This window comes from Rattus norvegicus, chromosome 5 (assembly GCF_036323735.1).
Source record: "Rattus norvegicus strain BN/NHsdMcwi chromosome 5, GRCr8, whole genome shotgun sequence".
NCBI lineage: Eukaryota > Metazoa > Chordata > Mammalia > Rodentia > Muridae > Rattus > Rattus norvegicus.
Genome location: NC_086023.1, coordinates 74,189,542 through 74,216,418, shown reverse-complemented (window position 1 = coordinate 74,216,418; position 26,877 = coordinate 74,189,542). Strand labels below are relative to the sequence as shown.

At 41.3% G+C, this 26,877-nt stretch overlaps 1 pseudogene; it reads right to left on the bottom strand.

Annotated features, from left to right (window-relative positions):
- Positions 1-21,455: 21,455 nt before the first annotated feature.
- Positions 21,456-22,329, bottom strand: LOC134479065 (glyceraldehyde-3-phosphate dehydrogenase-like; annotated as a pseudogene).
- Positions 22,330-26,877: the final 4,548 nt, after the last annotated feature.

Genomic DNA, 26,877 nt, shown 5'->3' with positions numbered 1-26,877 from the left:
GAGGCTTGGCACTGTGAGAGACCATGGAAGATGCAGCCTCGGTTCCAGTTGAAGGCCCAGGACTGAAGGAGTCATTGAAAGGATTTGAGGTTTGGCACCATAAAGAGAGTCTATGACAGGCTATTGGTGAAGCCTAGTTGCAGTAGAGGACCCCAGTGTATTGGAGATGTCAGTAGCATGAGATAGATGATCACCAAGAATAGCAGCAGCAGTGAAGTGAGTCAACCTGAGCTTGGAGTGCTACAAAAGGTAGAGCTGGACAAGTGGTGCAAGCCCCTTGGAGGATCCTAGAAGATTATGTGTGAATCCCAGACATTGGAACAAGAAGGTGAAGTTGCCTTGGAGACTCCAAAATACTCAAGATGCCAGAGCTGTGGGATATCTGCTGAGGAACACTACTAACAGGGAGTGGAAACAACCCAGGAGAAAGAACTTTATTGCAGTTAACTAGGATGAAAAAGATGTTGGCCATCTGAAGACCATTTTGACATCAGACACAGAGATGGAGAGTTTGGAGTTTGCCCAGCTGGTTTCCTGTCTTGGTTTGGGGATTAAAGCTAATTGATTGGATGAATCTCAGAAGAGATTTTTCAACTTTGAACTTTTAACATTGTTGAGACTGCTATAGATTATGGGGACTTCTGGAGTTGTACTAAATGTATTTCGCATTATGCTATGTTTAGGTGTGTCCCCCACAGACTTGCCAGAGGGTGAAATGTGGTTGTTTAAATATGTTTGGTTCAGGGAGTGGCACTATTAGGATGTATGGCCCTGTTGGAGTAGGTAAAGCCTTGGAGGAAGTATGTCATTGTAGGTGTGGGCTTTCAGACCTTTGTCCTAGCTGCCTGGAAGCCAGTCTTTTCTAACAGACTTCAGATGAAGATGTGGACCTCTCAGCAACTCCTGCACCATGCCTGCCTGCATGCTGCCATGCTTCTACCTTGATGACAATGGACAGAACCTCTGAGCCTGTAAGCCAGCCATTTAAGGACTTAAATCTTGTCCTTATAAGTGTTTTCTTGATCATGGTGTCTCTTCACAGCAATGCAAACCCTAAGTTATACAAGTGATAATGCTGGGTCATATGGTAGTTCTATTTGCATGCTCATTTTGTTTTTTGCAACTCTCATTTATTTATGTGTGCCCAATGCCAGACAATCAAGTCATGACCCACTAACACCATATTTAAGTTCTTCTTTTTTGTATAGCATCTAGCAGAATGGTTTGCCACCTGTGGGTCATGACCCCTTCAGGGGTTGAATGACCCAGTTACAAGGGTCTCCTAATACCATTGGAAAACATATATATTTACATTATGATTGATGATAATAGAAAAGTACAGCTATGAAGTAGCAACAAAAATAATTTTGTGGTTCGGAGTCACTAAAACCTTGGAACTGTGTTAAAGGGTCATAGCATTAGGAACAGGGAGAACCACTGGTCTAACAGTACATGTCATGTAGTTAGCACTTAATATGTATCTGTGGAAGGAAAAAGTATCTTCAGATGCTGAATGATTTTAGCAACAAGGAATCCATAGGACCAATGCTGGTAAGGTGAAGCCTTGCTCAAGGCAAGGCTCTGGGTGTTTCACATGCATCAGTGAATTCAGCCCATACAATAACCTCATAGTGAGCACACTGCTACCCCAACTTACGCAGTGCTATCCCGATGGATGAGCTAGACAGACTGCTCTTTGTATCTCTTTTTGTCAGGGAAGAGGAGTCATGTAGAGGGCACTGAGAGACTCCACGAAGGGTCACTGGGTAAGGAAGTAAAGGCAGAAAAGTGGCTAGGGAAGATGTAGGGAAGCCCAAATTAAAAAATGGTGCCTTGCACTGAGAACATGGCATCTCTTAAGACTTCACAGTAGGCTAGACTACAAATTTAAATGTCAGCTTCAGGGCCTCAGTCCCTGCCTACTCATTTATCTCATCTTGTAGGTTATCTACGGATTTCTGAACTCCCTCACTTAGGACACTCTGACCACATCTGGAGCAGCCAGAGGCTGTGACACTTTTTCAGTGAAGGTTCATCAAGATGGCCCAGAAAGGATGAACCGTTCTCCTCCCGCCTCTGTGATAAGAAAGAGAAATCAGGCAGAGGTGGGCTGTGAGACTCCATGAAGGGTCTCTGTAAGGAAATAAAAAAGAAATGGCGTTAAGAAGATGGAGAGGAATGGAGCCCACCCTGCACTGGGCAGGAGGTAAAAAGTTGCAGTTCACATCCCTTCCTCATTCTCCTTCAATTTGGGAGAAAGCAGTCTCAGAGAAGGTAAGGAAGTTTCCCAAGGTCACAACACTGAGAAGTATCGAGACAAGTTTCTTTGAGTTCCTCCCATCTGATCCTTTGCCTCAGTGGTGTTGTGCAGGCAATGGGCAGGACCTAGGCGGAGGGAAGTGACTTTACCAGCTGTGGAGAAGGAAGATACTTGGAAAGAACACTCTATGAATCCACATTCTGGTTTTGTGGGAAAGAGTTGTTCTATGTTTTGTTGGTTTTCATTTGGTATGAAAATCAAATTCTTCACCTATTTTAGCAAAATGACAGTTATTCTTTATTAGAAGGAAACCCATGATATCAAACCACTGTCATAACAACAACAAAACCTAATAAAGTATGAATCGTCCCCCTCCCTACTCCAGTGTATAAATTAATAAAAGCTTCAGATATCTCTACTGGGGGATGCTGGGGGTTGAATTGTCATGCTCTGGTCTGATGACCTCTATCTGGAGCATCACCTGACACTTCCAGTAAGTACACAATCAAAAATAAAACTCAGAAGTTGCATGGTATGCATCAAAAGCAAGCACTGGGCTGAATGACAGTTTAATTGGTCAGTGATTCTCTTGATGTCCATGTTTTACAAGAAAATAGGATTTGATTGTTTTTATTATTATTTAAATTTCAAAATAAGAAGCAGAAAGGAAATCTCAAAGGCCTAATGGTACATCAGATCTGAAGTTTCTCCCAACCCTTTAATTGGATGAAAAACAATAAAAGTCTCTTTTAAGAACTCTTTAAGAAAGGTTCCCAGGGAGCTGACCCTATAGGAGATACAAGCAGCATAGCACAAGATATACAGCAATCTGTCCAGGACTGAAGCTCAGTATGGGGTATGTCCAGCTCAGCATGTACCAAGTCCCAGGTTCGATCCCCATCACCACATAAACTAAGGATAGTGGAGAAATGTAACCTGAGGAGGTAGACATAGGAAGAACAGGAAATGCAAGTTAAGCTGTGTAGCAAATCTGAGTCTTGCCTGGGCAACATGAGACCCTGTGAGACAGGGAAAGAGCACATTAAGCAAGCAACCTTACTGCAGTAAGAAAGAACTGTAAGCCAGCAAGCCTTCATGATAGATCTTACCCCATGTTCTGGCTTCAGACATAGAGAATACATTTGAACCACTCAATTCCTATCTAACTATAACCAATAAAGTCTGCCAAGACTATTGCTAGGCTGCTTCTGAGTCAGAGGGTGAAGCCCTGAGACGGGTTTGAGGAGGCTATTCATTTATTCATCAAAAATGTGTGGGGATCCTATGTGTCATGCTCAGGGGATACAGAGATTAATACATAGACATTTGAGTATCCCTCCGGAAGCTTATAGACTAATGAGGAAGATAGAAAATTAAAGGAAATGAAGTTGAACAGATTGTCTCAGTCTGCACAGCAAAGACAGTCAGAACTGATCGGTCTTTATAGAACTGACTAGTGTTCAGAAGGGATATGCCATAGAAGGGTGTCCCCTGTGTGCCAAAGAGCAGACCTAACCTTTACACACAGAGACGATACCAACACCAGTGGCTTCCTCGGTTCTTCAGGTGACAATAAAAACAGAAGGAAATTTGAAATGTGAAATACGTGGTATAGATGAACGTCATTTGTGTCCCTTTCCTCTGGGAATTGCATTCTAAGGCTGGACTGACAGACTCACAGCAGGACAGTGCAGAAATGACGCCCCACAATAATTTTTGAGGTAGGGAAGATGAGGGCAGAAGATCTGAATTCGAACTCTGTTACCACTAGTTGTTGGACAAATAACTTTGGGTGTGACCAACCCTCTTCAGGCATGTTTCCTTATCTGGGGCTTATGACAAACAGTATCTGTATCCCACGAGAATAAAAGAGTTAGCACAAGGTAGTCCCACACTCGCGGATCCCGGCCCGCAGCAGCTCTCTGCTCCCAGACCCCGTGAGAGAGAGACCAAACCGCCTGGTCAGGTGGGCACTCCTGAGGCTGCAGAGCAGAAGAGACCACCAACACTGCTCACCCCTGCCCACATCCCTGGCCCAAGAGGAAACTGTATAAGGCCTCTGGGCTCCCATGGGGGAGGGTCCAGGTGTGGCAGGACCCCTGCCTGAGACACCGCCGGAACCTGAAGGAAACAGACCTGATAAACAGTTCTCTGCACCCAAATCCCGTGGGAGGGAGAGCTAAACCTTCAGAGAGGCAGACAAGGCAGGGAAACCAGAAGAGACTGCTCTCTGCACACACATCTCAGACCCCAGAGGAAAAAGCCAAAGACCATCTGGAACCCTGGTGCACTGAAGCTCCCGGAAGGGGCGGCACAGGTCTTCCTGGTTGCTGCCGCTGCAGAGAGCCCGTGGGCAGCACCCCACGAGTGAACTTGAGCCTCGGGACCACAGGTAAGACCAAATTTTCTGCTGCAAGAAAGCTGCCTGGTGAACTCAAGACACAGGCCCACAGGAACAGCTGAAGACCTGTAGAGAGGAAAAACTACACGCCCGAAAGCAGAACACTCTGTCCCCATAACTGACTGAAAGAGAAGAAAACAGGTCTACAGCACTCCTGACACACAGGCTTATAGGACAGACTAGCCACTGTCAGAAATAGCAGAACAAAGTAACACTAGAGATAATCTGATGGCGAGAGGCAAGCGCAGGAACCCAAGCAACAGAAACCAAGACTACATGGCACCATCGGAGCCCAATTCTCCCATCAAAACAAACATGGAATATCCAAACACACCAGAAAAGCAAGATCTAGTTTCAAAATCATTTTTGATCATGATGCTGGAGGACTTCAAGAAAGACGTGAAGAACTCCCTTAGAGAACAAGTAGAAGCCTATAGAGAGGAATCGCAAAAATGCCTGAAAGAATTCCATGAAAACATAAATAAACAAGTAGAAGCCCATAGAGAGGAGACACAAAAATCCCTGAAAGAATTCCAGGAAAACACAATCAAACAGTTGAAGGAATTAAAAATGGAAATAGAAGCAATCAAGAAAGAACACATGGAAACAACCCTGGATATAGAAAACCAAAAGAAGAGACAAGGAGCTGTAGATACAAGCTTCACCAACAGAATACAAGAGATGGAAGAGAGAATCTCAGGAGCAGAAGGTTCCATAGAAATCATTGACTCAAGTGTCAAAGATAATGTAAAGCGGAAAAAGCTACTGGTCCAAAACATACAGGAAATCCAGGACTCAATGAGAAGATCAAACCTAAGGATAATAGGTATAGAAGAGAGTGAAGACTCCCAGCTCAAAGGACCAGTAAATATCTTCAAAAAAATCATAGGAGAAAACTTCCCTAACCTAAAAAAAGAGATACCCATAGACATACAAGAAGCCTACAGAACTCCAAATAGATTGGACCAGAAAAGAAACACCTCCCGTCACATAATTGTCAAAACACCAAACGCACAAAATAAAGAAAGAATATTAAAAGCAGTAAGGGAAAAAGGTCAAGTAACATATAAAGGGAGACCTATCAGAATCACACCAGACTTCTCGCCAGAAACTATGAAGGCCAGAAGATCCTGGACTGATGTCATACAGACCCTAAGAGAACACAAATGCCAGCCCAGGTTACTGTATCCAGCAAAACTCTCAATTAACATTGATGGAGAAACCAAGATATTCCATGACAAAACCAAATTTACACAATATCTTTCTACAAATCCAGCACTACAAAGGATAATAAATGGTAAAGCCCAACATAAGTAGGCAAGCTATACCCTAGAAGAAGCAAGAAACTAATCGTCTTGGCAACAAAACAAAGAGAATGAAAGCACACAAACATAACCTCACATCCAAATATGAATATAACAGGAAGCAATAATCACTATTCCTTAATATCTCTCAATATCAATGGCCTCAACTCCCCAATAAAAAGACATAGATTAACAAACTGGATACGCAACGAGGACCCTGCATTCTGCTGCCTACAGGAAACACACCTCAGAGACAAAGACAGACACTACCTCAGAATGAAAGGCTGGAAAACAATTTTCCAAGCAAATGGTCAGAAGAAGCAAGCTGGAGTAGCCATTCTAATATCAAATAAAATCAATTTCCAACTAAAAGTCATCAAAAAAGATAAGGAAGGACACTTCATATTCATCAAAGGAAAAATTCACCAAGATGAACTCTCAATCCTAAATATCTATGCCCCAAATACAAGGGCACCTACATCCGTAAAAGAAATCTTACTAAAGCTCAAAACACACATTGCACCTCACACAATAATAGTGGGAGATTTCAACACCCCACTCTCATCAATGGACAGATCATGGAAACAGAAATTAAACAGTGATGTCGACAGACTAAGAGAAGTCATGCGCCAAATGGACTTAACGGATATTTATAGAACATTCTATCCTAAAGCAAAAGGATATACCTTCTTCTCAGCTCCTCATGGTACTTTCTCCAAAATTGACCATATAATTGGTCAAAAAAACGGGCCTCAACAGGTACAGAAAGATAGAAATAATCCCATGCGTGCTATCGGACCACCACGGCCTAAAACTGGTCTTCAATAACAATAAGGGAAGAATGCCCACATATACGTGGAAATTGAACAATGCTCTACTCAATGATAACCTGGTCAAGGAAGAAATAAAGAAAGAAATTAAAAACTTTTTAGAATTTAATGAAAATGAAGGTACAACATACCCAAACTTATGGGACACAATGAAAGCTGTGCTAAGAGGAAAACTCATAGCGCTGAGTGCCTGCAGAAAGAAACAGGAAAGAGCATATGTCAGCAGCTTGACAGCACACCTAAAAGCTCTAGAACAAAAAGAAGCAAATACACCCAGGAGGAGTAGAAGGCAGGAAATAATCAAACTCAGAGCTGAAATCAGCCAAGTAGAAACAAAAAGGACCATAGAAAGAATCAACAGAACCAAAAGTTGGTTCTTTGAGAAAATCAACAAGATAGATAAACCCTTAGCCAGACTAACGAGAGGACACAGAGAGTGCGTCCAAATTAACAAAATCAGAAATGAAAAGGGAGACATAACTACAGATTCAGAGGAAATTCAAAAAATCATCAGATCTTACTATAAAAACCTATATTCAACAAAACTTGAAAATCTTCAGGAAATGGACAATTTCCTAGACAGATACCAGGTATCAAAGTTAAATCAGGAACAGATAAACCAGTTAAACAACCCCATAACTCCTAAGGAAATAGAAGCAGTCATTAAAGGTCTCCCAACCAAAAAGAGCCCAGGTCTAGACGGGTTTAGTGCAGAATTCTATCAAACCTTCATAGAAGACCTCATACCAATATTATCCAAACTATTCCACAAAATTGAAACAGATGGAGCACTACCGAATTCCTTCTACGAAGCCACAATTACTCTTATACCTAAACCACACAAAGACACAACAAAGAAAGAGAACTTCAGACCAATTTCCCTTATGAATATCGACGCAAAAATACTCAATAAAATTCTGGCAAACCGAATTCAAGAGCACATGAAAACAATCATCCACCATGATCAAGTAGGCTTCATCCCAGGCATGCAGGGATGGTTTAATATACGGAAAACCATCAACGTGATCCATTATATAAACAAACTGAAAGAACAGAACCACATGATCATTTCATTAGATGCTGAGAAAGCATTTGACAAAATTCAACACCCCTTCATGATAAAAGTCCTGGAAAGAATAGGAATTCAAGGCCCATACCTGAACATAGTAAAAGCCATATACAGCAAACCAGTTGCTAACATTAAACTAAATGGAGAGAAACTTGAAGCAATCCCACTAAAATCAGGGACTAGACAAGGCTTCCCACCCTCTCCCTACTTATTCAATATAGTTCTTGAAGTTCTAGCCAGAGCAATCAGACAACAAAAGGAGATCAAGGGGATACAGATCGGAAAAGAAGAGGTCAAAATATCACTATTTGCAGATGACATGATAGTATATTTAAGTGATCCCAAAAGTTCCACCAGAGAACTAATAAAGCTGATAAACAACTTCAGTAAAGTGGCTGGGTATAAAATTAACTCAAATAAATCAGTTGCCTTCCTCTATACAAAAGAGAAACAAGCCGAGAAAGAAATTAGGGAAACGACACCCTTCATAATAGACCCAAATAATATAAAGTACCTCGGTGTGACTTTAACCAAGCAAGTAAAAGATCTGTACAATAAGAACTTCAAGACAGTGAGGAAAGACATTGAAGAAGACCTCAGAAGATGGAAAGATCTCCCATGCTCATGGATTGGCAGGATTAATATAGTAAAAATGGCCATTTTACCAAAAGCAATCTACAGATTCAATGCAATCCCCATCAAAATACCAATCCAATTCTTCAAAGAGTTAGACAGAACAATTTGCAAATTCATCTGGAATAACAAAAAACCCAGGATAGCTAAAGCTATCCTCAACAATAAAAGGACTTCAGGGGGAATCACTATCCCTGAACTCAAGCAGTATTACAGAGCAATAGTGATAAAAACTGCATGGTATTGGTACAGAGACAGACAGATAGACCAATGGAATAGAATTGAATGAACCCACATACCTATGGTCACTTGATTTTTGACAAAGGAGCCAAAACCATCCAATGGAAAAAAGATAGCATTTTCAGCAAATGGTGCTGGTTCAACTGGAGGGCAACATGTAGAAGAATGCAGATCGATCCATCCTTATCACCCTGTACAAAGCTTAAGTCCAAGTGGATCAAGGACCTCCACATCAAACCAGACACACTCAAACTAATAGAAGAAAAACTAGGGAAGCATCTGGAACACATGGGCACTGGAAAAAATTTCCTGAACAAAACACCAATGGCTTATGCTCTAAGATCAAGAATCGACAAATGGGATCTCATAAAACTGCAAAGCTTCTGTAAGGCAAAGGACACTGTGGTTAGGACAAAACGGCAACCAACAGATTGGGAAAAGATCTTTACCAATCCTACAACAGATAGAGGCCTTATATCCAAAATATACAAAGAACTCAAGAAGTTAGACCGCAGGGAAACAAATAACCCTATTAAAAATGGGGTTCAGAGCTAAACAAAGAATTCACAGCTGAGGAATGCCGAATGGCTGAGAAACACCTAAAGAAATGTTCAACATCTTTAGTCATAAGGGAAATGCAAATCAAAACAACCCTGAGATTTCACCTCACACCAGTGAGAATGGCTAAGATCAAAAACTCAGGTGACAGCAGATGCTGGCGAGGATGTGGAGAAAGAGGAACACTCCTCCATTGTTGGTGGGATTGCAGACTGGTAAAACCATTCTGGAAATCAGTCTGGAGGTTCCTCAGAAAATTGGACATTGAACTGCCTGAGGATCCAGCTATACCTCTCTTGGGCATATACCCAAAAGATGCCTCAACATATAAAAGAGACACGTGCTCCACTATGTTCATCTCAGCCTTATTTATAATAGCCAGAAACTGGAAAGAACCCAGATGCCCTTCAACAGAGGAATGGATACAGAAAATGTGGTACATCTACACAATGGAATATTACTCAGCTATCAAAAACAACGAGTTTATGAAATTCGTAGGCAAATGGTTGGAACTGGAAAATATCATCCTGAGTGAGCTAACCCAATCACATAAAGACATACATGGTATGTACTCATTGATAAGTGGCTATTAGCCCAAATGCTTGAATTACCCTAGATCCTAGAACAAACGAAACTCAAGACGGATGATCAAAATGTGAATGCTTCACTCCTTCTTTAAAAGGGGAACAAGAATACCCTTGGCAGGGAAGGGAGAGGCAAAGATTAAAACAGAGACTGAAGGAACACCCATTCAGAGCCTGCCCCACATGTGGCCCATACATATACAGCCACCCAATTAGACAAGATGGATGAAGCAAAGAAGTGCAGACCGACAGGAGCCGGATGTAGATCGCTCCTGAGAGACACAGCCAGAATACAGCAAATACAGAGGCGAATGCCAGCAGCAAACCACTGAACTGAGAATAGGACCCCCGTTGAAGGAATCAGAGAAAGAACTGGAAGAGCTTGAAGGGCTCGAGACCCCAAAAGTACAACAATGTCAAGCAACCAGAGCTTCCAGGGACTAAGCCACTACCTAAAGGCTATACATGGACTGACCCTGGACTCTGACCCCATAGGTAGCAATGAATATCCTAGTAAGAGCACTAGTGGTAGGGGAAGCCCTGGGTCCTGCTAAGACTGAACCCCCAGTGAACTAGACTATGGGGGGAGGGCGGCAATGGGGGGAGGGTTGGGAGGGGAACACCCATAAGGAAGGGGAGGGGGGAGGGGGATGTTTGCCCGGAAACCGGGAAATGGAATAACACTTGAAATGTATATAAGAAATACTCAAGTTAATAAAAAAAAAGAGTTAGCACAATATCTGCAGCTCAGTAATCACTTGGTAAGTAGTGTTAAGGTTATTGTGCTGATGGCTCACCTGGCTTTCTCAAAGCGACAGAATGGGACAGAATCAGGCAGTGACATACTTGGTAATGGCCTCCCAAGTGTGCTCTGTCATCTGAGAGCATGGATTTGGCTCATCTTGTCCTAACATCTCCTTCTAAAATTGTGACCCTAATTACATAGTGCAATATTTCTCTTAGCTTTAAGCCCAGGCCTAAAAGAAGGAAACAGCTATATAGACCCAGAGTGGCAGAGCGTAGAATTGAATGTTTCCCAGTGACACTAGGCTTTCAGTACCAAGAGTGGGACAGTACCAACAACTAGAGATGGTCCATCACTCCTCAGTGGGTCTCTGGTTAAGTTATAGAAGCCATGTACTAAATAACTCTCCATGTTCTGTTTCTTCCTGTATGCAAATATGGAGACCTACTAGAAAGAAGTGAACTATAGAGAGAAATGCCTCCTAGGAACCTAGGAGGAGGACTCCATCTTTGCCGTAATTAACCTTGATCTATAATCAGCCGACAGAGACCACTCTGAGTGCTTTACTAACCACAAATATGCAAGCTTCTGGAACTTTGGCACTTGCCATGACCTGGATGAAACATGGCCTTCCCTGCTCTATACTATTTTAGATGATGAATCTAACATGTTGGTACCAACTGGCCAGGCTTATTTTTGTATCCTATCTTACAAATGTGGATCAGGACAAAAACATGGCACCTTTTTAATTCCACAACTATGTGTGACCTTTGTCTCTACTGGTAGAGGACAGAACAAGTTGTAGGGTATCTGTCTAAGTGATAGAACCTCTCCCTCCCTTCAGTAGGATGCTTCAAGCACTTCCCCACAGGACATAAAATTCAAATGCCTATAGGAACTGAGCTCTTGAACATGGCTTCCAGGTCTTTCTTCCAAAATTCATGCTCTGTTTGCTAAACTTATTTCTGTGTATGAATTCAAAGTAACTGAGGAAAACATTTTACTTTGGAGCTCTCTCAGCTTTTCTCTCATAGTCGAAGACTTAACAGCAGTCAGGACAATGCTTAGACAGAGGGCATACCGTTGGTGGAGGAATATGGAAAATAAGTCAATGGTTTCCAGTGGTCAGTCAGCTTTCTTGGTGACTTGCATGACTCACAGTGTGTTAAACCAGATTTGGTTCAAGAAGCACCACACCTCCCCTTATGATGAAAAGCAGAAACTTCTGGTGAAGATATACCTTTTTGTAACATCTGTCACTTCAACAGGGTTGACCTGAGGGAACCATCTTGAAGTATGCTGCAGCCCAAAGCCTTCCCTATCACACAACTCTTCCACCCCCAGTTCAATGACTACAGGGGTCCATCTTTCCACACCAACTACTTATTTAATTTAAATCACAATGGGTGTAGTATTACCTGTCACCACAGATAATAAGAAGGGTAGAAACAACGTATAAAGCTTAAAAGTGATTGTAACTCACTATTGGCTTTCAAAACTCAATAAATTTTGGTCAATTTCTTGCTTAGGCAGCACACAGACTTAAACTCAAGTGATACAGAAGGGCAGTAGGGCCCGTGGGCAATGGTGGTGTTAGATTTGGGACATAGTCCTTTGAAAAGATGCGATCGGAGAGAATCAGGGAGAAGGGAGAGGAGAGAGAAGACAGAATAATGGTGTGAGGAAGGAACAAGGAAGAAGTTTACAGTGCTGCTTCAATTACAAGTGACAGGAGTCTGTTCAAACCACAGCAAGGAACACAAAGGGACCTTGCTGGTTTATGTAAGGGAAAAATGTAGAAAAACTATAGCTGGAACAAGGCACCTAACAATATGCCATTAGGAATAGAGTGCTTTTCGGTCTCCATGTCTTGATATCTCCTTATATTGCTTTCATTCTCAAGATAAGCTTCCGCAGTGATAAGTTACAATTGATAGGTCTAAGATCCTGGTGGGAAAAATGCTTTCCCATTTTCAATAGTTCCAAGAAAACATTAGAATAAATGTTGTCTTTTTGGTCCTTCTTTGGTTCCAAAGAGACTACGTTTCCATCACCATATCTTGTCATATGTCCTTTTCTGGGACTGAGTGGGAGGCTGATCAGGAGGGGTGGGACTAGCCCATTCTATAATTATAAGATAAGTTGAAGAGGAACAGTTTCCCAAAGGACACGTCTAGTGATGCTTCCAGAAGGAGAGTACATGGGCGTGGTCGGATGTTTTGGGGACACCAAGCCCTATAGTGAGCAATGTAAAGAAGAGGTAGAGGAATTGAAGTGGGAAGTCAATGTGCTATCATTGACTAAGATACTAAGTGCTAGTAGACGAAGATCACGGTTCTTATTCAGTGGGCCAGAAAAAAAGATTGCTATCTTTTTCTACAAAAATCAGATATCAACTGATTTTTTAAAACACCCAAGTCATGCAGTCCTTTCAAAACTACCCACCTCTGCTGTCATGGTGGCCATAGGCAATAAACACATGATGGCTTTGTCCTGAGAACTGTCGTTTGCTGACCTTTGGTTAGAGGAAGCCATCAAAGACATCAAGACTACAGATGAGATCATTAGAATAATGAATTATGATCATTAGAATAATGATCATTAGAATTCCTGGGGATAATACCCAACTGCCAGGTAGCGAATGATAGAAGAGAATGAGCAAACACTGCAGAGCTATTTTGGTGGCCAACCAGTGCTTGCAATGCAAAGGAATCTCCACACTGTTTATAACTGAATGTACCTGGGAGTTTGTAGCTGGACACAGCTGGGTCTGCCTAGCTTTAGCTGACCCAGATTCCTGTCATCCTTCTGGTTCAGTCATCTCTGAAATCTTCCCACTGTTGAAATCTATGTTGGAGTTGGTAAGTTATCTTGGGAGGCTGATTATTCCTTTTCTTTGCTCTGTGGTGTTTTTGATTTTGAGAAGTAACTTTATTCTGCTTGCATGAGAGGAGAAAATCAATAGAAAGAAAAAGTTTAATAAAAATACACTCTTCATTGACTTTAATTAACTTGGTCTTAGGTTTATATGTTGAAAAGTATGGAAAATGAAAAAGAAAAAAAAAACAAACAAACCATGCCTCACATCTCATCCGATTCACAAGACTTTGTATGAATAAAATTGTAAATTAAAATCCAAATGGATCAGTGATTTATTTCAGTGCAACAAGTTGAAGAAAAAAAATAACATACAGGGAAGAAAAGAAATTCTTTTATTGAAGTCAGAAAAAATAGACTAGCATTTCTATGTCCTGAGGTATGAGAGTAAGTGCTGAATCTAGTCCAAAGGTCTACCACTGTCCTAGAACTCTTGTATGATCTCTACACTTAGATGACCATGACTTGGCATCTTCTCATCCCATGAGCCCAAACAGTTTTAAAATTTGTCTGCATTGCTTGTAGCTTAAGCACCAGTGCTTTCTGCTTGAGAAGGAGTTTACCACAGATGAGGAATGACCAGGACAAATGATGTGGATACCTGTCTCTTACCAGGTGTTGGCAAAGAGCTCCTATGGGCCTAGACAGTTCATAAAGTACAGATTGTGGGACTTTTTGGTCACCTGAAGTGATGCATATGTAGATATGCATGTCTATGAGGTGTCAGAATATAAAGTGGTATAATGTATAAATATACACACATACATATGGATTGTCACATATGTTGTTCATAATGTTCTGAATTCATTCATTTGCACAATAGATAAGTGAATATATATATGTATATATATGCACATGTATATAGGAGAGAGAGAGAGACAGCACTAAATAAAGCTACTATATAAATGTTACCTATTGATATCCAAAAAAATTTTATAACATAAATCTTCAACAATATACATGTGCAGTCAGTAAGACAGTTCAATGAGTAAGGGGCTTGCCACTGATTTTGATAACCTAAGTTAGATTCCCAGGACCCACAAACTAGGAAAGAACTGACCCCCATGCTGAGCTTCAATAAATAAATAAATGAATAAATAAATAAATAAATAACCCTTTTTACTTTGAGAAACACTGTAATAAACAAAAAATTACACAAAATATAGGACTGAAGTTGCATTTAAAATCAAATGCATATCCAGGCATGTGTATGATGCATACGGGATGCATCCTTGCACAGCAGCTATGCACAGTTCCTGATATGGTATGTGATCTGTTCATCGTCTTTTCTGATTGCATTCTCTGATGCTTGAATACTTCCCCCACATCACTAAATCTCAAATGATTCCTGGTTCTTCTGCGAATGCTTGCTATAGTCCCACCTCAGTGATGTTGGTTCTCCGTACTGCATCTTCTCCAGCCAAGCTCACACAAACTACTGCCTTACTTCCTTGCTTCCTCCCGCCTTCACACAAATCTCAGCATGTCAGTGAACTCTACAGAACCAGTGCACCACTCCTAAAGTGTGCAGTCCTCCCACTGTAGTACACGTCTCAGACCTTTCTCATTCCACACTGGTGGTTACACAATCAAAGAGATTATTTCTTATTGTTTATATCGAACGCAGTATTTATATGTTTGTTCACGGGGATACAAAAAGCAAGAGGCCTGACTCATTGAAGACACAGTGTATATATTTTGAATGGATGAATGAATGCATGCATGAGTACTAAACTATACAAAATCGCATCTACTAATACTGATACTGACCTATGGATATATATATATATATATATACATATACATATGTAGTTGCTAGATCAGATATAGTACATTAAGAATGGTAATGTCCCTGTCTACTCACAAATATCATGGTGAGCACATGTTTATTCAGAGAAATTGAGACCCATTGGCAGAGTTGTGCAAATATTACAGGAGAGGGGAATGTTCTGAGACATTGCAATTCTCCACTTATATAACCAAGAAATCAAGTTCAGATCTGAGTATCCATTCCTGAATCTACTTAAAATTTCACCTCATGCTTTCCAGCCTCATAGCACATTCCTTAGGGGCTATTAAATTAAATTGTTCTGTTTGTCCTTTTGAGTACCTGTGAGTCTCTTGAGACATAAGTTAAATCTTCAAGTCCAAACCACAGTCCAAACCTTTGCTCCTTGTTTGAAAAGGGAATTTTAAAAACATTAATGACAATTATGGAGATCTTGTAATTTATTGCTCAAACTGAGGTTCTGGAAAGAGCACATAGTGGCCAGTACTACTAATCCTGTTCTTCCCCTTTGTCCTTCTGCCTCCTCATCTCGTCTCTCCCTAGTCACATGATTGTTCATTAGATGCTTGTGGTAGATTCTTAGTAGACCCTTCTCAAGGATCCAATGACATGCAAAAAATAATCAATAAGAAAACAAAAGCACTGGTAAGTGGCTGGAAAGGGAGGAAAAGAGTTAGCAGCACTAGCTGCTCTTTGAGAGGATCTGGTTCAATCCCTAGCATTCACAGGACAGGTCACAATGATCAGAAACTCCAGTTCCAGGTGATACAGTATCCTCTCTACCTGTCCTAGGGACAGGCAAACATATGTTTTCTACATATACACATACACGTACACACATATACATATACATATGCATATAGGCCCAGGTGTGTTACATATGTACACACATACACACATATACACTCATGCTCATAAAATAAATACATCTTTAAAAATTAAAAAAATAATACTGTCTGTAATCAGGAAACCTGTAAATTCGGTGAAGAAGAAAGATGGGGAAAAGCTATCAAAACAAATAAGGATTCTGCCTCTATGGAGCCGAAAGCTGGAAGTAAATCACGGGACAGTTTGCAACTGTGATGAATTCTCTTAAAGAAGGGGATAGGATACTAGGACAACCAAACAATGTCCTGTCCTAATGTGAGATGTGAGGCAGCTGCTGAGGATACGATGCTTGAGGGCAGACGAGTTCAAGGGTCATCACATGAAGAGGTGTGGAAGGAAGAGGGAAGTGACCTTTCACACAGAGGAAGAGAAGCATGCAGAAAGGTCTCAGACAGAAATAAACCCAGTCTTTTCTAGGAGCTGGAAGATAGCAGTGTGATCAAGTGAGCAGGTGCATAGTAGTGGAGGGCGGTGAAGTCAAAGGGATGTGGAGGAGGAAGGCCGAAGACATCATGGATATTTTTGGGTCAGGGAAAGACCCCATCTTCCAGGAGATGCCATATCCTGAGATAATCCTGGAGATTCTACAACATGGATGAGACCAGGGAAGTAGCTGTCTGGAGTGCGTAGCTGAGATGCTGGGGGCCAGGGCAAGGAGGTAGACTGACATTCTGAGTTCCCTACTCTGATAAGACATGGGGTTCAGTCAGATGTTTTCCTGTGGTCACACACAAGAAAGGAAGTGTCATGAATAACTAGCTGAGATAGAAAAGGTCTGTGGTCATGATAGAGAGATGTGGTCTCAGCTGAGCTGACAGCGACCATGCGAGGCAGCATGATTGACAGTCGTGTGTTTATTTAATAATACTTATTGAGTCCCTATAATGAGCTAGAAACTTTGCTAGGCATTGAAGAACTAACCAATATCATAATAGATGGGATTTATGCTACCAACAAAATTACATTTTAGTTGGCAAAATATCTCTATATTTTGTATTTTAAAAAATAAAATGAAAACCATAGGTCTGATATACTATAAGGAATCCAAACATCAGATTCCAGGGAAGAACTAGAGATTAAGGATAAAGATTGAAATGTTGGGAATTTCCACAGAAGAAAAGGTAGGTCTGTAGTGTTTCGTTTTAGGAGACAGAATGTTCTAAGGCTTCTGTTGGATTATTTAAATATAAGAAAGACTGTATTGTGGGTTGAGGAATCTTAGTCAACATTCATAGAAAATGCTGGAAGTTTTACCTTATAGTCATTATAGAAGGAGGCTATATAGGAACAATTTTTGGGTATGGAATTTGGGTTTGACATTTGCAATTCCCCATTGCTCACAGAGAGTCACACGTAACACAGTTAAGCCCAGAAGGTGGCCCATTGCAAAGAGATGCTTGTTTGTGCAATGAGGCAGTCTCAAGTTGCCTGGTTATAGCCTGGATCACATAGCCCTGCCAAGTAAAGGGATGGCCTCTCTGGTTTGGGGAATGGGAGAGTGATCTGGTAGAATACTCTATCAACTTTTGGTCACACATGCAAAGGAGTGCAAAGCTTATATCTGACTTCCTTCAGATGAAAAGCTCTTTAGTTTGTCTCTGATTTTGTTAGCTAATGCATGACCAAGTGCATTCTGCTTTTTAAAAATTATGTATTTATTATCCTTGTGTGTGTGTATGTGTGTGAGTGTGTGTGTGTGTGTGTGTGTGTGTGTGTACACAATATGTGTGTGTGTTGGGAGAGGGCAACCTTAAGGAATTGATTTCTCCTTGAATCTTTATGTGACTCCCTGGAACAGAACTCAGGTCACCAGGCTTCTGTGATAAGTGCCTTTACTGGCAGAGCCCTTCCTCCAGCCCCGACTCTACCTCTCAATGAAAGTCTGATGGTAAAGTTTATTGGATGGTTTGTGAGCTGTGAGACTGCTCTTTTTCACACAAAACTGGAGCTCTCAAAGGAAACACATTCTGAAGTTACTAGGAGGACAGAGTCCTCCACTCTTGGTAATAGAGACCTGTCAAGGCTAAAAATGGTCGTTCTTAAGAAGATTTACCGTTTAGGTGCTAATTTTAGATCCTCAGATGACAGTAGCTATTTTTACAGCTATCCCTATTTCTGAAACGAGAACCAGGGTGTTCAAACAAGTAAGGACTATGTTTAATAATCTAGAGAGAGAGAGAGCTTGTGTCTGTCAGGACAGCTCAGATCATGTGACAAAAACAACCAATGCCCAGATCTTAGGCACATCAAATAATAAAAATTGAATTTCCTGCCTCTCTACTTGAATGTGAGATTGAGTGTCCACTGGGAGGCTTGTTCTCCATCATCAGAGTCCTCACTTTGGGCCCAGGCTGCCACAGCAGCTGCCACAGTAGTACTGACATCACTGCAAAAGGAAAAGCATAATCTTAGATCTGCCATTCAGAAACAATTCGGCTTGAAATATGAGCTCATATTTCACTGGTCACAGTTAACTTAAGTGGGTGGAAAATTCCATCCTACCATGTGGCTGGGAGAAAGACTTGGACTGTCTGTCTGCAGACTCAGCAGTTGCTCTTGTGGTATGGAAACATCCAACTCGCTACCTTCATCTCAGAACAGCTATGTCCTTTCCACTGGGCAGTTTCTCTTCATGTTAGGTCAGTATTTCTCAGCCCCTTTGAGAGTCACATATTAGACATCCTGTATATCAGTAATTACATTATGATTCATAGCAGTAGCAAAATTCCAGTTATAAAATAGCAACAAAATAATTTTACGGTTGAGGGTCAGGTCACCACAGCAGAAGGGATTGTATTAAAGAGTCGGAGCCTTAGGAAGGTGAAGAGCACTATGCTACATGTTGAAATCAAGACCGAGGTTGACATAAGCAATCCAAACCACTGGAAAAACCATTTGTTATTTCCTTGGTAATCTTTGCTGTTGGGTAGTTTCTCTTATTTTCCCAGAGCAAAACCTTGTGGACATTAGCATAAGTTAATTTCTTTTTCCTTGTCAGATTCTGTGCCTGAACCGTTGTGAGAAGGTTTAACTGTTATACACCTAGTTATGTTGTCCTAAGTGAATTATTCAAAGATTTACCTGGACCATAAGTCCAAAACAATAATAGGATATTTTATCTACACTGGAGTCATTCATTCCATCTATCATGAAAAAATGCTCCTTATCTCCCAGGCTGTGCACAGACTCTAGAAGCATTGTCCTTGATAATTTTCAATGTCATCTTTGACCTTGGGGACACTTAGTCTTCCAGAGTCTCTAGCTTGGACTTCTTTATTTTGAGTTTCCCATCAATTGGACTGTTATGGACAAGAGATCCTAGAATTCCTTATATCTTCAACTGATCAATCCCAGAGTTCTTGGAGTGCCAAGAGAGAAAGTAGAGGAATATCATCTGAAAGAAATCAAATATCTGTTGAGAACTCACTCAATAACAATTAAATGAATGTGTGAGCACTAGTGGTAGTAAATTCCAACAAAGCCAAAATCATAATTGGCAAGAATTTTTAACAAGATGTCTCTTCCCTGAACCCAGAGCATATAACTAGAGTTTGTTTCTGATCAGTACCTCTTTACCTTCTTATATTTCACCCTTAAAGAAACAAAGAATAAGCCATCCAGGTATGGGGATGACCACTGATTTACTCAGTATACAATTTTGAATGCTTGGCACCCATGTAAAAAACATTTTTGTTGGTTTTGACTGATTCCACAACCAAGTTAATTTTTTTTGTATGGTCCCCGATAAAATACTTCTGCCTCTTTCTACACATCTCTGGCTGAAGGGGATGATTAACCAGCTAATGAAGGCAAATTTTTTGAGAGATAGCTAAAGATTTAAAACTAAACGGCATCATCACAGGGCATTGAATATGACCTCAATGTGAGTGACGCATTGAGACATTGTAGGAGTCTCTGGCCACACAATTTCCTCATGGGTTCCATTTTACTTTCTATTCTTGTTGCTCTGACATAAGCAACACAAGGGAGAAATGGTTTATTTTAGCTCACATATCAAGATACACATCATGATATAGAACTCAAGAAAGCAGCTGCTCATGTCACATCCAAGATCAAGAAGCAGAGAGGGATGAATCATGATGCTTCAGATATTTTCTACCCTTTATCTGTTCCATGATCCCCCTTACAGGGAATGTTCCTGTGCATAATTAGCATGTGTTTTCTCACATTAATTAATATCATCAAGATAATCTTACAGACATGAACAGAGGTCCACCTTGTAGATTTTCTAAAGTTCACAGTTACCATTAGCCATTGTGGCTTTATTTGTGCTTATATAATGAACATATCCTACACAACCACATGTGATGGTTTTGTCTGGACAAATATTTTCTGGAAATGTTGATAGAATTTAGTTTATCCTAGATGGTTGCTATTCCTCTTGGCTGGCAAACTGGATTTAATTTTCAACATGAACAATGCTAATGAAGAGAATCAATAATTTTATTCATCATAGGTGAACCTGTCCATAAATATTTCATGTTTTAAAGTATATATTCAATTGTTGCTAGGGATGGACATGTTTAATGAGCTGAGATTGCAAATTTGTAAATGGGACAATAGTGAAAATATGTTGGTTGTTAAGCTTCCTGGTTACGGTGCCATCTGAAGTTAATCTTAAGAGGTTGTTTGGAAGCTTTACCAGGGGAGTGCCACTACTTACATCAACAGAAGTGTTCTCTTATCTACAGTAGTCCTTTTCTTATCTTTTCTATTCTTTTCTCTTCTTTTTTCCTTTCCTTTCTTCTTCCTTCCTTCCTTCCTCCCTTCCTCCCTCCCTCCCTCCCTTCCTTCCTTCCTTCCTTCCTCCCTTCCTTCCTTCCTTCCTTCCTTCTTTCCTTCCTCTCTCTCTCTCTCTCTCTCTCTCTCTCTCTCTCTCTCTGTCTCTCTCTCTCTCTGTCTCTCTCTCTCTTTCTGTCTGTCTGTCTTTCTGGTGAGTTCAGCGAACTTTATTAATAGTGTTCAAGAGAGTAGGGCTCCCTAGGCCTCTCTGTTATTATGGATACTTGGGATGGAAATTGTGAAGAAGATGCTCAGTGTTAGGGGCTGAGATGGGAAAGGGAATCTTTAGCAACCAAGGGCCTCTGTCTTGCTTTCAGTGTCCTTGCTGGGATGGGTGGTTCATGGTTTCTAACTCCTTAGAGGTCATGTAGGCCATGAGGTCCACCACTCTGTTTCTGTAGCCACACTATTGTCATACCAGGAAATGAACTTTACAACTTTGTCATTGAGAGCAATGCCAGTCCCAGCATCAAAGGTGAAGGAGTGGGAGTTGCTGTTGTATTCCCAGGAGATAACCTGGTCCTCAGTGTAGCCCAGGATGTTCTTTAGTGGGCCTTCAGATGCCTGCTTTACCACCTTCTTGATGTCATCATATTTGGCAGTTTTCTCCAGGCAGCATGTCAGATCCACAACAGATACATTGGGGGTAAGAACACAGAAGGCCACGTGAGCTTCCCGTTAAGTGATGGGATGACCTTCCCCCTAGCTTTGGCTGCACCAGTTAATGCAGGAGTATTCTGGGCAGCCCCACAGCCATCACACCACAGCTTTCCAGAGGGGCCATCCACAGTCTTCTGAGTGGCAATGATAGCGTAGACTGTGGTCATGAGTCCTTCCACGATGCCAAAGTTGTCATGGATGACCTTGGCCAGGGCAGTAATCAGTTGGTGGTACAGGATGCATTGCTGACAATTTTGAGTGAGTTGTCTTATTTCTTGTGGTTTATACCCGTCACAAACATGGGGGCATTGGCAGGAGGGACAGAGATGATGACCCTTTTGGCCTCACCCTTCAAGTGGGCCCTGGCCTTCTCCATGGTGATGGAGATGCCAGTAGACTCCATGACATACTCAGCACCAGCATCACCCATTTGATGTTAGTGGGTTCTCGCTCCTGGAAGATGGTGATGGGCTTCCTGTTGATGACAAGCTTCCCTTCTCAGTCTTGACGTGTGTGCCATTGAACTTGCTGTGGGTAGAGTCATACTGAAACGTGTAGACCATGTAGTTGAGGTCAATGAAAGGGTTATTGATTGCAACAATCTCCACTTTGCCAACTGCAAAGCCGAAGGCAGCTCTGGTAATCAGATGCCCCAAAGTCCAAATCTGTTCACACTGACCTTCACCATTGTGTCTACAGGATGAGGCTGGCACTGCACTGTCAGATGTGGCTGTCTCTGGAACAGGGAAGAATAGAGAACTCCTTTTCTTCAACTAAGTGCACAAGTTCAAGAGGGACACACAAGGAGTAATGAGGGGAAAAAGAGGCACCTGCTTAGTAAGCCAGTTCAGCCAAACCAACTCTAGTGAACAATGGGTTGACAGATTTAGCAGCCAGATCATCTTTACGTCCCTGAAGTTAATCTAGAGGACATGTGTAAGTCCTTTCAGTGACAGTTAAGTGGGCAAAAAGCATTGAAACACAGTATAAGTGTTCTCTACCCTAGACATTGTAGTTCAGATGATTAAAATGTCTGTGCTATACACCAGAAGAGAAACCAGCAGGGAGGTCATGAGGATGTTTTAGATTATGCAGGAGAAGTCATCTTTTGATACCATTGAGTTAAATAGATGATTAATATCAGATTTGTGGTTCACACCAATTACTTGGCTACAGAAAAGTCTTGGGGATGGAGGGAACATGCATCAGAACAGGGACACCACTTAGGAAATTTGCAGAAATGTACTCCCCAAATGGAGTAGTGTAGTGAGATTATAAGTCAAATGAAAAAGATAAAAAAGCAGGTAAAGACTAGCCCCCAGAACTTGATTCACAGGATATGGTGTAGGTGTAAACAGAGGAGGGAGCCAAAGCTGAATCCTACATTTCTCACTTGGAGGAGTGGAGAGAGGTGGTACATTCTAGTGAATGGGGACCAGAGGAGGAGCAGGTTGGGGGATAGAGGAAGGGAATCTTCTTTGGGGATACACAATGGAGATATACAATGGGAAGTTACACACCCGAGGCTGCTGTGCACTGGAGAACTGTGGGGATTTGGATCCCCAAGGTCAAACTGGGACTTATCCAAACATAAAACGTGGTTGAAGCCACAGCAGTGATGAGGTCATTCATGAAGCGCATGCCAACTGTAATGATAGCCAAGAATATGACCTCAGGGGAGATCAGCATCTTCTCTATGCCAAAGGAAGTAGGAAAGGGTGGTCAGGGAAATGGGAGAAAGGTCAAAGGAGTAAAGAGTGATGGGTTGTGAGGCAGGGAGAGGAAAGAGAGAGAAAGAGAGAGGAGAGAGAAAAGAGAGAAAAGAGAATGTGCGTACAAGAGAGCAAGAAGATGATAAAAGTGTTATAAGAAAATCAATGTATGGCCTCAGCAATTTTTACACTGCCCCCCTCCCCGTGTGTGTGTGTGTGTGTGTGTGTGTGTGTGTGTGTGTGTGTGTGTAGTCATGCACATGCATATAGAGGTCAGAGGAGAACCTTAGGAGGTTTTCCTTTCCTTCAAATTTGAGACAGGGTCTTTTGTTAGAAGTTGTGTAAATTAAGCCAGGTGGCAAGCAAGCTTCCAGAGACTCTCCTGTCTTTGTCTCTCATTTTGTACTATAACTTCAGTGTGTGTGTGTGTGTGTGTGTGTGTGTGTGTGTGTGTGTGTGTGTGTGTGTGTGTTTGTGTGTTTGTGTGTACATGTGCTACCACATCTCACTTTTATGTGCATTCTGAGGATTCCAATTTAGGCCCTCGTATGTGCTTGACAAAACTTTATTCACTGAGTGAACTCTTCAGCCTAAGGACTAAGCAATTTTAAAGGGAAGTTTATAGGTGTTCTAGGAGCCAGGATATAGGATATCAAGTATGAGATGCAGGCAATAGACAAGTGTAGACTACTCTACTCCCAGCATATCTGAGGAGAAAGTTCTTTATCAAATATAAAAGAAACAGGTTAATCTCCACATGGTAGTAATTACCTTTTTGTTTTACCATCCCTGTACCTTGTAACTTATTTTTCTTCTATTGTATGGCTATCAGAGCCCAGAGACTCCCAGTTTCAAGGATGCAAAGTACAAGATGGCTCCTCTGATGAAAAGTCAGTGTGAGAGACATGTCAAAGCCAAGGTTGTATCTGAAATACTGGGATTTTCTTTTTTCCCTAAGATAGAAGGAAGCCAGTCCTGCTTAGGCAGGAGTAGTAATGGACAAGCTTGACGCCTCTGAAACCATAGGGTTACCTGTCACTCTTATAAGCTGACGACAGTGCCAGGAAGGTACAGCCACCCATCCTACCAACTTCCCGCCCACCAAGTTTCAGTGGAAAAAAATTTATAAAATTAAGATGTGCCACTAATAAGTTAAAAATAAAATATGCTTTAGTTTTATCACTCATCAGTTTTGCATTTAAAATGGTTTAGGAACAGACAACACTGAAATAAGAACTAAAATCAACCCGTAAAGCCTCAACTACTCATTTGTGTGTGTGTGTGTGTGTGTGTGTGTGTGTGTGTGTGTGTGTGTGTGTGTGTGTAGGCATTATTTTCATTTTTATCTGACAGCATGTGTTCTTAGATAAACTCAGGCAAGAGACTGAGAACTCCAAAGTGTGGTCCTGTCCCTATTTCATGCCCCCTCAGTAATCTGAAAAGGCTGTAACAGGAAGCAGATTTTCTTTTTGGACTAAGCGTCTTCACGGATCGGAGCCTGTTTCTCTGTCTTTGTACGGACAGCAGTTCTTTTTCTCTCCCAGGACTCATAGGAAAGTGTAGAAATGCTTCCCTGGGCCTGGTGCACAGGAGGTTCCATGGATGCCAGCTCTGCTAGATTCCCAGGACGAAATCAATTGTCGATCTTAAAGGGAAAATTCCATCTTTGTAAGAGTGAACACGTTTACCATCCCTACTCACACAGTAACCTGACACAATGTACTTCTGAGAGAGTATGGAACACTCATGGTTACTATAAAGTTTGTTTTTCTCAAAAACAGACGAGCAAATTTAACCTGAATATAATCAAGCTTCTGGGCTTTACCTTTAGAGGAAAAACAGGCAATCAGGAAAAAGCTAAACAACATCACAGATCCAAATGCTCATGTGTTACAAGGCACCTTGACCTGGACTCTTCCAAAATCCGGTCTATAAAAAAACCAAAATTTCCTGTGGGGGCTGGAGAGATAGCTTAACGAGTGTGAGCATTGCGCCTGCAAGCATAAGGATCTGATTCAAGTGTCTGCATCCATGGGGAACAAAGCAACACATGGCTGTAGATACACCGTAGCTAAGTTGTAGGGGCAGAAAGGATGATCGAAAGAGTACTAGATGCTACTGAAGCCCTGGGTTTGGGGAGAGACCTTCTCTTAAGAAAACAAGGCAGAGTGTAATGCACCAAGACACCTGACACCCTCCTCTGGCCTGTTTGTGTGTACACCTACACAGCACACACACAGATTTTATGGGAAGTGTTGGTGTAGAATACGACAACAAGAGACACAGTAATAATGCGGAACCTGTCAGCCCTCATGGTTTCAAAATAATTTATAAACTATAATTTGACAGAAGTTGGGAAATATTTGAATATAGACCAGTTATTAGATGACATGAAGAATTGTTCATGTAGACTAATGCTTTGCAGTTTTAGATTTTTACATAGAAATAGTAGTGAAGTGTCATAATATACACAATAAACTAATTAAAACAAAAATACAAATCATGCATATATATATTTATATGTATGTTATGAAGAGTTCTAAAATAATATGGCAAGATGCTAGTAATTACTGAATCTAGCTAAGTAGGAAAATGCTCATTGTACAATTTTTAAAACTTTAATAAACATGGTTGACAACAATAACTATTCAAGAGAAAACTGAAAAGAAAAAAAATCACTTAGTCAAAAGATACTGAAACTCACTTAATTAAAAGAATAAGTTCAGTAATAGAATATTGAACATAGTAGTCAGGATATTTTGTGTTTATATTAACATGGACTGTTAAAAACTAAAGAAATACAAGACCAAGAAGGTTTTACTATACTATGAGCAAATTTTGTGACTTAAAATGTGTTTCAAAAAATAAGATTTCATTTGGTAGTCACTTGAGTCCCCCAGATTTACTCTGTTCGTTAAGTTGGAATACTAGCCAGGGGCTAACTCTTTTGCTGTCCATTTTGGAGAGGAGTCTCTTCTCTCTCTCTCTCTCTCTCTCTCTCTCTCTCTCTCTCTCTCTCTCTCTCTCTCACACACACACACACACACACACACACACACACACACACACTCTTTCTTTCTCTCTTCTCATTTTTGTTTGAACCATTGCAGCAAAAGCAGACAGGAGACCATTCACCCATCCCAGTACTTTTTTTTTTTATAATGCATTCCATGTTACCACTGAACCCTGGGGAATTCAGAGATGAATCAGTGTTATGAAGATCCCAGAGCAGAATGTGTACAACAGACAAACTAAAACAGTTAGGCTTTGCTCCAAGGGTGATGGGTGACTTTAAGCAAGGAAGGGGGATGATCGGCTGTAGGTAAAACTCTCATCTTGCCGCCATGTGGGGGAGATACAGAATGAAAATTTAGGTCTGAAGCTGTCCCGGGCTCTCACAGAGATACAGCCGACTTGGACCAGGAGAGAGTGGAATCTGATGTTGGTTGGGTCAGTGAGAGAGAAGTGGGAGGTGAGGGAGAGTTGAAACCACATAGCTCGTCTGGCTCCAGATATGAGTGGCT